Genomic DNA, 11,935 nt, shown 5'->3' with positions numbered 1-11,935 from the left:
AATAGGTAAACTGCTGGGATGAGCTGGCAAAACCTTGCATCTCTTCTTTTTGCTGGATATTTATTGAGCATCTACTATCAATCAGATACTGTGCCAAATACTGGGAATGTAAAAACTGAATCAAGTACCAGGTTGGACTTCAATAAAAATAAATTGCACTTGAGTTCTGCAACAGAACAACATATACAAGACCACACAGGGACATAAAGGATTAACTCTAGTGTGGGAGTCAGAGGAAGCATCTTGGAGAAGGTACAGTGTTTCTTTACAGGGTGATGAAAATGTTCTAAAAGTGATTGAGATGATGCTTGGACACCTTCTTGAATATAGTAAGAAGCATCAAATTGTATACTTTAAATGGGTGAACTATATGATATGTAAATTATATCTCAATAAAACCAATACAAGAAAAAAAAACACAATAGAGGTAGGATCATTGAGTGCTCAAATGACCTCGATTTTCACATGTCTCAGTGCCCATGCCCTTTGACTTTCCACTTTTCTCACTAAAGAGGTAGAGTCATTTCCCCACACATCAAACCTCAGTGGACCTATGACTTACTTTTTCTAATAAACTGCAGAGAAATGGCTCAGGGCCCGTTCTGAGCCAGGGACTCAAGAACCCTTCCATGTTTCCATTTGACATTTGCTCCTCCTCTGCCATTGCCATCAAACATACCTGAATTATCCTGATAGGAGATGAGAGACATGTGGTGTCCAAAAAATTCTCTTTAGTCATCCTGCCGGAGGTCTTCCTAGATTAACCAAAAGCCAGTCAATTCCCAGACATGAATCCCAGTCATGACCAGAAACAAAGAAACAAACAAAAATAGCACCCATTCAGTTTTTTGGGGGAAAGAGGTAACTGATGGAATCGTACAACACATCATTCAAGAGTCATCTCATGAACTTCGAGAAAGAGGATAAAGAGTGTAGTGAATGAAATTCAGAGTTTCCTGGACGCCCTCTCTTATAGAGAAGAAGGAGTGGGAGAGTTAGAATACATACATTCAATTGTGTGTGTGTGTGTATAAAAATATAAAAATGCTGGTTAAAAGTAGTACAAAGTGGTTGGAAATTCCACAATGACATTTTAAAATATAGCATGTACTGGGGCACCTGGCTGGCTTACTCAGTAGAGCAGGCAACTCTTGATCTCAGGGTCATGAGTTCAAACCCCACGCTGGGAGTGGAGCCTACTTTAAAAAAAAATTGTTAATAAAATATAGTATATACTATTTTGTATCTAGTGGTGGTTAAATTGAAAAACATACCTTAATTTTTCAGTATAAAAGTTTAGCCAAACAACATCCCATCTGTGGTATTTGAGCCAAAGATGTATAACCTTGACCTATTCACAAGAAAATGTTAGAATAATCCAAATTGTGCGACATTCTAGTGAAACAACTGACCAACACCTTGAAAAGTATCAAGGTCATGAGGGACAAAAAGAAGGATTTTCCCACATTTGGAAGAAATAAAGGAGACATGGCAACTAAATGAAATGTGGAATCATTGGATTCTAGAACAGAAAAAGGACATTAGTGGTATGATTAGCAAATTTTGAGCAAGATCTATAGATTAGTGAATAGTAAAAAAATATTAAATCAAATGTTTATTTTCAGGTTTCAATAATTGTATAAATAAGTTCTCAACATTTGTTAGACACTGGGTGAAGAACTCTGTGTACTACTTTAGCAACTTTTTTACAAGTTTAAAATTATTTCAAGTTAAAATGCTTTTTAAATAAGAAAGTTAGATGAAGAATAATGTGTCATATTTACACACTTTAAAAAAGTGTGTAATTTGTGTGTGATTTGTAGACATGCCAAACACTATTCTAGATGCTGATGGTATAACAGATAATAAGACAGAAAAAAATCCCTAGACTCACTTGTAAGCAGACATAAATATACAAGATAATTTCAGCTGGTGCTAAATACTATGTAGAAAATAAAACAAGGGGCGCCTGGGTGGCTCAGTGGGTTAAGTCTCTGCCTTCGGCTCAGGTCATGATCCCTGGGTCCTGGGATTGAACCCTGCATTGGGCTCTCTGCTCAGCAGGAAGCCTGCTTCCTCCTCTCTCTCTGTGATCTCTGTCTGTCAAATAAATAAATTTAAAAAAAAAAAGAAAAGAAAATAAAACAAAGTCGGAGATTGATTGGAGAGGCTACTTTAGATTAGTGGTGAGGAAAACTCTCTCTGAGGAAATGTTGTTTTAATAGTATCTGACTGACCTAAGGGGCCCACTTTGTGAAGATATGGAAGGGACATTCTAGGCTGGGAAAAGCAAAGCAAAGGCTCTGAGGCAGAAGCAAATAGAAGTATGACAGGAAAAGAAAGTCTAGGTTAGCCCAGGGCAGAATGGGACCAGGTCAGACTAGAGCATAGGGACTATTCAGAATACTATTCAGAATAGGTAAGCCTGGGTAAGGAGTTGTGTTTTAGTTCAGGTACAAAAAGAAACCATTGCATGGTTTTAAGAGAGATGGAACACACTGTGACTGACATTCTTTGCAGTGTCATTTCTTTTTTCTTTCTTTTTTTTTTTTTTTTTTGGTCAAAATTGACCTGTGAGAGGACTAGAGTGGCAGGAGGAGGTCCTGTGAGGATTGTGATTGCGGTAGGTCTAGAGAAGGAGGTATGGTGGCTTCACGAGGGTGGTCAGTGAGGGCAGAAAGCAGGGAATGATTTGGGATATATTTTGTTGGAAGTGGAGCAAAACTTTGCAGATGGATTGGATGTGGGAAGTGAGAGAAAGCAATGTAGGATAATTCCTTATTTTCTTGTGCAACTTGTGTAGATTTGGGTGCAAGTTGCCAGGGGATATTGATGGAGGAACAGTTTTCTTGGGAGAAAAAAATCAGGAGTTCTTGGGAGGGAAAAATCAAGAATTCCATTCTAGCTATATTAAAATTGAGACATTAGACCTTCATTATTTCAGGGTTTTTTGCAATGATTAATATGTGTGTACATATGTGCGCACGTGTGTGTGTGTATGCGTAAGCAAAAGTGTATTGCTTTTTAGGAGCTTACATTTTGAAAAAAAAAATAGATTGAAGAACATTCAAAATTTGCTTGGCCAACCAGGTGCCTCAATTATTCAAATAGACAGGGAGCGTATCTCAACCTGGAGGAGTTACTGAAATAAGACTAATACGTAGGAGAAATGGCTCCATCCTGAAACAAGCGGTTATAGAAGTTACAAAGAAAAGCAATGTATTAAATTTGTTGCTGAGCATGAACAATGCTGGGCATCCACAGGCAAACCTTTTTATAATCATCATCACCCATGTAAATACATCTTTCAAGAGAAGAACAATAGAGACCAGGCATATGGCCTTCAGGTTTAGAAAAGGGAACTTTGACCAAATGTGCATGTGGGAAGAGATATAATAGTAATTTTTTTCTTTTTTAAAGGAACACCGCACAGGGAACCTGGGGACTACAGGAGTGTAACTGCAGGAGGGACTAGGGTACAGTGGTCAAGGAGGTAAGCCATGGCACCCCATGGGCCATGCTCTTTTCCCACCAACATTGACTGGTTGTACAACTTAGTTCAAGTTCTCTAACTTCTCTGTGCCTCTGTTGTTATCTGTAAAGCTGGGATAAGAATATGTGGTATGTGTAATATGTGTAAAGCCCGAGCTCTCCCCTTTCCCAGATTCCCCTTAATATGTGCTAGGAGTGTTACCAGAAGATGGCCTTCAGCTGTCAGCCCTCTGTGGGGATTGCCCTGGCTGAGGAAATTGTCTCTCCCAAGGTCGCAACTCCTTTCAGGGCAGCCCACATCCAGTGACTGGTCAACATGGGGTTTAAAGGCCTGAGCTCCCAATTCAGGGCAGCCAGAAGGGCCTTCCAGCTCCAGAGCTCCATGTAGGGGTGGCCGATGCCTTCGCTGGGTTTCAACTTCAATGTCTCACTCTACCCTGTCCAGCTTCATTCTCCTCCCTTCCCCAGGAGTTCATCCCAAGACCTGTCCCTAAGAAACATCTTGCAGTGTTAATCTCCCCCTCAGAGACTGCTCCTGAGGGAGCCCAACCTGTGATATAAAAGTACCCTCCTCAAAGTTGAGAGGCAACGTGGGGGGTGGGGGTTGGGGAGTAGGGAAGGAACAAATGAAACAAGATGGGATCAGGAGGGAGACAAACCATAAGAGACTCTTAATCTCACAAAACAAACTGAGGGTTGCCGGGGGAGGGGGGTAGGGAGAGGGTGGTGGGGTTATGGACATTGGGGAGGGTATGGGCTATGGTGAGTGCTGTGAAATGTGTAAGCCTGATGATTCACAGACCTGTACCCCTGGGGCTAATAATACATTATATGTTAATTTTTTAAAAATGTTTTAAAAAGTACCCTCCTCAGAGGGTATCCCTTAGAAATAAATGTCACTACACATAAAGCACTTCACAGAGTATGTGTACATAGAAAGTGGATAGAGCCATTCGCTACTGTTACTGATAACTTCTTACAAAGTTATCAGCATCTGTAATACTATTCTCCCCCCAGCCATAAAAGGCACATTGCAGTGGCTTGAGTTTATCTTCCATACATTGTATTAAATACCAACAAAGTTAACAGGTTTGTCTTAGGTGACAAGAAAAGAAAGAAATGTATTTCTGATCTATTTGATGCTACTGGAATCCCTCATTCTTTATTGTCAGAGGAGCATTTTTGTGTTTGCAAACTGACTATTGAAACCTTCTCTATTTATATACATATATATTTTATTTTTTAATTGAGAAAAGGCAGAAATGAACTGTATTTTTATTAGGCTGAGATTACATACATCTTCTGACAAAGACTTCTTTATGACAGAAATTCACATTTATCGAGTCTTCTGAGATGAGAGGAAACACATATCCTGAGTTTAGTCCATTCTGTTCAGAAATAGTTCTCGTAACCAGAGGGCTGGATATTAAGCTCATTTTGTTGCTGCATCTTATTTTTCTAGCTCATTCATAAGTACTTGATCCTTATGAGTAAAATAGAGATGAACCTTTTCCCATAAAACTAAAGATCCTAAAAACAAGAATAACCAGAGTGCTTTCATTCTTGAAGGCAATGAATAGAAGTCCACCTGAAGCTCAACTTGAAAAGCAAATGTTATCCCAGAAAATCAGGTTCAACATTAGATTAGACCACACTCGAACACATCAGTAGGGAGGTGGGGAAAGAGGGACAAATGCAAGCTAGCTGAAAAAAAAAAGGCTACAGTTGGTAAGAAGTTATCTTTGTATCAACTATGACTCTTCAAAGAGCAGTAGTTGCATAATGTGGTTACCAGCCAAGTATACAACGTATACAACAAGTGACTATATTCCTCTTCCAATCGAAAAACCAAAATGGTTTTGATCCTGATCGCCTTATTTTTCAAATATTATTCCCACACAAAGCCTTCATAGGGCGAACAGTTTTGCAAATAATCATCAAAAGAAGTTCCCTCCATCTCCTGTTCAGCGCAGGCTCTGGGCTGTTTGTTTCATATAGACCCATGTCCATTTGAAGGCTGTGGGCTTTTGGGAGACTCCAAGTCACTATTCATGGCGTTGGGGTCCATGCCTTCCCTCCAATGGGCACCTCATTTCTCAGCCATGAATTGAATAAATTGGGACTGGCTGGCATAAAGTTTGAGTTGATCATTGATGTCTACCCATTTCACTTTCTGGGTCTCATCACAAGCTTCCAGATGAAGACAGTCAGTTATCTCACCTGTATCATCGTGGTAGTTCACAGCCTCTGTCTCCATCCACGAGTTATCTGTGTTGCGGGGATCATCCATATAACCTTTATAGACACCAAGTGTTCCTGATTGAATAGTTTGTGCAGTTGTTTCTCCAGCTCCTGGGTCTTTGCTCTAGATTTCTGTAAGGAGTTCATGGCTTCCTCCCAAATTCTTTCTTCAGTATGGTACTAATTTTCTCTCCTGGCTCCACCATTTCCCCTGGGATGGCCCATTCTCCACAGTCCTTCCTCTTGATGGCTACAAATTGCAGGACATTCCTCTTAGAAACAGGATGGATAATTTTCTTCCCCTTGCTATCATTTTCCACTTGGTTAAAATGGGATCTTCAGCCTGATTGGGACCCCACCACCCTAGAAGCCCTCTGCCCACCAGCCCTGGCCAACCTGCGGGATTTCTATGTCTGCCATTCTCCACCTCATACAAACCATTTTGGTTCCTTCTTTCAACATGCCCATCCTCCTCATTGAATTTAGAAGAGAAGTTCCTGTCACCCACCAGAGGGTCTGCCCACATGGGCCAGGCCAAGACAGAACTGGCTGTGTACTTGACGGGCTTGTACTCTGGCCACTCAACCTGCCAGCTTACCTTCTTGTCCAGGACCTGGCTTCCCTCCACTTTGGAGCCAGGGTATGGAGAGGTCCTGGCCTTCTTGTGGGGGTTCTCAGCAGCGGCCTTCGAATCTGACATGATGAAGCTTGGAGGAAACCCACCTGAGGAAGGCGGGTTCCAAGCAGCAGAGATGTTGGGGCAGCTGCTGGGCCTGCAGGCCACAGAGGCCAAGGTCATGGAGAGAGACACCATGGCTAACCACTTTGCCAGGCATTCCTTGTTGCGCGGCCGGTGGGGGTTTCGGTGGAGCTCAGGGATGCAGAACCACATGTGGAACCAACTGCGAATGGGGGTGGCGTGGGCAGGGGGTGTGTGCGGGCAGGGGGAGGGGGTGCCCTGCCACCCCAGCCATGCATACCTTTTCATTTTACACTGAAAGGTTTTGACATATGGAAGGGCTTCCAGATGCCAAGTGCTGGGGTTGAGAACATCGCCCAAACACCTCCAACAAAATTAGCACCCAACGACAGCAAAAGTGCTTTCGTGCTTACCAAGGTATTACCCATTAGGGGTAGATTTAGTTCCCTAGGTCCAGAACCACAGTTTGGGAGAGGGCAGAATGAATGTGCTGAGGGTGGCAGGTGAGGTGGTTGGCAGATGGGTAGAGGGGTAACACAAAATGCCTTGTTTGGGATGATCAACACCCTAGTGAGTGCAACCTCACGGGAGGAAGAGAGCTCACTTGGTACACAGAACATGGTCCTTGTGGGAAATCCATGATGCACAAGATATGGGAGATGGTTCAAATCTTGGGTCCACCATCTACTCACCAAATGGCTTGGGCAAATTGCTTCATCTTTCTCTTCAAATAAGTATTGGCTACAGCATGCCAGGAGCTGTGTTAAGCACAGAAGATTCTATTGAGGTCTGGACCACATGACCTCTGCTCTTAAAGGATTCCAGTGGTAGAACTAACACTGGAAGGGCAGGGCCCTGTACTCCTTAAGAGCCGAACACAATCCAGTTCAATCCCAGCTTCCCCTCCTTCCCTGGGACCTTCTTGGGCTAAGTTACTTAAACTCACTTCAGAATCCTCATGTGTAACATGAAATAATAATATCCATCGCATAGGGTTGTGCTGACAATTAAGTGGGATGTTACACATGAGTCTGTTTGCACAGAATCTGGCCCACTGTATGCACTCAGACATGCTACTTGTCATTACTCTAATTATCATTACCTTTTTGACCCTGCACCTTGAAAATAGCAGGACAGTTGCAATAATTATGGGAATTGAGCAACTCAGATATGAGGTCAGAATTAAACAACCTACGATTTCTCTGTGTAGAGAAATTCAGGCAGAGAAATAATGGCATCTCGATCCTAAAATGATAAATAATGAGCAGAAGAGGCACTAGCTAAGTCATTATATCCAAGAAAACAAACCCTAGGGAAGGATATCTTAACATGAAACAGATAGTTTTAGAACAAATGGAATAGTATATATACTCTAATTGAAACCCAAAGGATATTTAGCATTTCCTACAGTCTGTTCCATGTTACACCAGTCCCATAAGTGATTTGATGGTCAAACATGTTTGGGAAATTCCACATATCTCACCACCCTCCCTTAGAAATTCAGGGTTCACATTGCTGTTTGAAAGATCCTATGAATTCCAGTAAAAACAAACCGACCAAGCCTAAACTATTTAATTCTGTTTCACTTAGTATTTTTCAGATTACCTGACCAGAGAATGCTTTGTTTATGCAATCGTTGGTATTATTTTAGGAACACATCTCCTCAACTTCAGAAAAGTTTCAAAATGTGTGCATGTGTGCTTGAGGGTAGGTCGCTAACCATTTGAAGTTATCACCATCACAATGCAAGGTAGCTGTTGAAAAGTCATCCATCACCGTCTTAAAGAAACCTAAGCTAAATGAGCCAGGACTCCAGAAGGCTTGAAACCCAGAAATAACTGGAACTATTGAGAACAAAAAGTAGAAAAGGACTGACAGCATAGAAATGTGAGACCTGGTCATCATCAACCATTGTCATCATTATCATTGTCGAAAATTTGCTGTGTGCACTGTGCAAAGAACTGCTAGGAAAGAAAGATGATTATTAAGAGACATAGTCCCAGGTCTATAAGTTGTGTCTTCCTATGCTTGCATTGATTTTCAATCGTGGGATTCTTATTCCTCTGAGTCTCCTGGAGATGTAGTAGGAAAACCACTGATGTGAGAATGTAAACATGTTGGAAGAAGACACTTGTAAATTCCTCATATAATTATTCCCAGGCATCATAATATAACTCATAAGAAACAAATGAAGCAGGAGTCTTTCAGCTGGTTCTAGCTTTCCGCCACCATAGGCTACGTAACTGTGTACCTGACACTTGGCTTCTCTGGGTCTTAGTTTCTCATGATGAAAGGAATCGGTTGGCCTCTGTTAGCTGCTAAAGTCCTTCCAGCTTTAACATTTTATGATTCTAGGATCTTTGAAAATCTCATTATTGGAAGGCCAAGATCGATTTTTGCTATGAATCAAAAAAAAAAAAAACACGAACAAAAAAGAAAACAAACCAAAAACCCTGCAGATGTTCAAATATAAACAACAAGATGCTCTGGGGGGTGGGAGTTGGGGGTAAGAGACACTTGAGGAAAGCAAGGGAGCAGGGAAGGCCTGGTATGTCCAGTACAACGCAGAAATACAGTGGGCCAAAGATGATTTCACAGAACACCTACCCAGAAAGGGACATTAAAACTAGTAATGAAAGGTTTTGCTTGTTTTTACTATCATCAAAAAGAAGACAGTTAAATCAGACCATTAGATGATCAAGGTGGAAAAGTTACCCGAAGGTAAAGAAATGAAGTATGATAGTTGAGACCAAAAGAATGATTTGCTGGGAAGCCATTAGGGAACCTCTCTTTTCTAAATTGTCATCCAAAGCAGAAAACCAAACAGCACTCGACAAAGAATGTTCTGGTCCATGCAGGAGAAAGCCCTGAAGGAATTGTAAGCACAAACAGAGAACAAATCTTTGGTCTGCCGCTATGAACTCTTCTTGGGCCAGAGATGGCCTGCGTGATTCCCATTTTATCAAGAATATTATGGAGGGCAGAGTGGGGATGGAGAGGACCAGGCTGATTACAGGACCCCAGGAATGCAATAACCCCTAATCATCCTTCCAGCCTCTCTTTGGGAAGCAGAAACAAGTGGTATCCGCAAAACTGGATTACTATGAATTATCCGTCTCTTCCTAAAGTGATGTTAAATCTCAACTTCTGGGCGCCTGGGTGGCTCAGAGGGTTAAAGCCTCTGCCTTTGGCTCAGGTCATGATCCCAGGGTCCTGGGATCTAGTCCCACATCGGGCTCTCTGCTCAGCAGGGAGCCTGCTTCCCTTCCTCTCCCTCTGCCTACCTCTCTGCCTACTTGTGATCTCTGTCTGTCAAATAAGTAAATACAATCTTTAAAAAAAAAAAAAAGCTCAACTTCTGAAAGAAATCAGGAAGGAAAGCAATGAAGAGCTTTTCTCTTCTCTTTAAGGTGATAATACTGATCAATAATAATAATAATAATAATAATAATAATAAAATACCATTTACTCTCTGTGCTCTCTGTGTACCAGTCTGTGGCACACTGGTCAGTGAGTGATCAAGGTATTGGGTCATTAGTCTGGTTTTGAAGTCAAAGAGAAAAATGGGACAGTGATTAACTTTTTTTAAGATTAAAGAAAACTGTGCCTTTTAAGAAGTGACTTAGGCAGGATAATTAATGCAGCCATATATAGAATGGGGGCCATCTACAATTTAGCCTAAGAAATCTGAAGTAAAATGTGTAACAATGAGAGTCAAATAAGCTTTATTTATAGGAGAGGTAAGTTTCAGTGTGTGTGGTGTGATGTGAAGGTGTTAGGAAAGTCCAGCTGTCCCCCCAAAAATGTCTTCCTGACCCTCTTAAAATACTTCCTGGATTTACACCATTAAAATAACCCCCTTTGAATGCAGTTTGTATTGTAAAATACACATTTATTTCACATTCAGCTGTTGTCATGCTTTCCGGAGAATAAGTGGAGCGGGCCAACAAGGATGTCAACCGAGGAGACAAAGATTTGAAGGGAGAGGAGGGACCCTTTCAAGGACGTGTGTGTGTTTGTGTGTTTGTGTGGCATCGCTTCAGTTAGTTCAGCAGCCGTGGGTGCCTGCTAGACCCCAGATCCTGAGCTAGGTCCCAGAGATGAAAAGGTAAGTCAAGGGGGAGTTCATTGCCTCAAGAAGCTTACAGTCCAGAAAGTGAACTACATGAAACTCATGGGGAGTTCTGAAATGTGGAACCAGAGACTCAGAAAGGAAAGGTGGAGGGGCAAAGAAGAGTCTTTTCCATCACAACATATTGAAGGCTTGGGCACTCCATTAAAGGAAGGCATCTTTTTGGTCCCAGGGAGCTCCCCCAAGGAACCATCCAAACTGAAGCTGGTAGGTTTGCCACTCAGTAGGCTCCAGGATTTGATTCAATGATTCTTTTTCATCCTTTGAAATTTAAATTAGTCAAATTTGACTATCTCAGAGCTCCTAAACTAGATTGCTGCCTCCTTCTGCCAAAACTCCACCATCCGCAGTCAGTCCTGATTGTACAGTAGGATCGCTGAGGCCCGCCTTAGAGCCGGCTGCAGGGGAGGGAGAGGAATGGCAAGTGGGAGCATAATGGAGAACTTCTTTAAACGGCAAACCGGAGGAGCACCATGTTTTCAGATGACAGTCAACGAGCCCCCTAAGACATAGCTTCTAGGAATGGAAAGAACACTCAGTTACAGCCAAAAAGATTTGGGAACAAGTTCTGACTCTGGTAAATACCGGCTAGCAGAATAGCCATGGGAAATCCTAATAATATTCACCTCTATTTATGGGAGACTGACTACATGCCAGGCACTGTGCTTTGTGTTTTACCCATAAAAACATTTAATTCTCACGATGACCCACTGGGGTAGATTCTCTCATTTCCTATTTTATAGAGGAGGAATCTTAAACACAGATAAGTTCAAGGTCATATAATCTCACATGTGTCAAAGCAGGCATTTGAACACAGGTAGTCAAACTCGAATGTCTGCATTTAGCTACTGTCATATTCCAGTTACCTAAGCCTGTTTGGCCTCAAGTCATTCACTTTAAAAAATGGATATGTTGGGCCAGACAATGTCTTGACTTCTTTCTGGCTTTAGAACATTACAATTCTAATTATATGAATTATACTCATACTTAATATTCTTAAGGTTAATCTGTGTTTCTGAGTAGTCTGTCTTAGAGAACTGAAATGTAAAGGCAAATATCTGAAACCCGGTCTTAGATCCCAGCTGTACCTTTTGTTCAGTCAAAATGGACCATATTAGTCACTGTTCCACCAAAAAGGCCTTTCCTCGATCTCCATTTATTGAATTCTACCCACCTTTCAAAAGCCAGATGAAATGCCAAATTAGAGCGCAGATCTATTAGGCTTTTGGGGGTTGAGATTCGGGAGGAATATTTGAGCTAATGGAAGGAAAAGATGTAGTGTTAGGAAAAAGAAAGGGCGGAGGGAGACACTCACAGATGCAGAAAGCTAAGAGCAGTGATGTTGGTGACCTGCACCAGCAAAGCCTTCC

The sequence above is a fragment of the Lontra canadensis genome, unplaced genomic scaffold, assembly GCF_010015895.1.
Source record: "Lontra canadensis isolate GAN:19392208 unplaced genomic scaffold, GSC_riverotter_1.0 scaffold3, whole genome shotgun sequence".
Classification (NCBI taxonomy): Eukaryota; Metazoa; Chordata; class Mammalia; order Carnivora; family Mustelidae; genus Lontra; species Lontra canadensis.
This window is presented reverse-complemented; position numbering follows the sequence as displayed.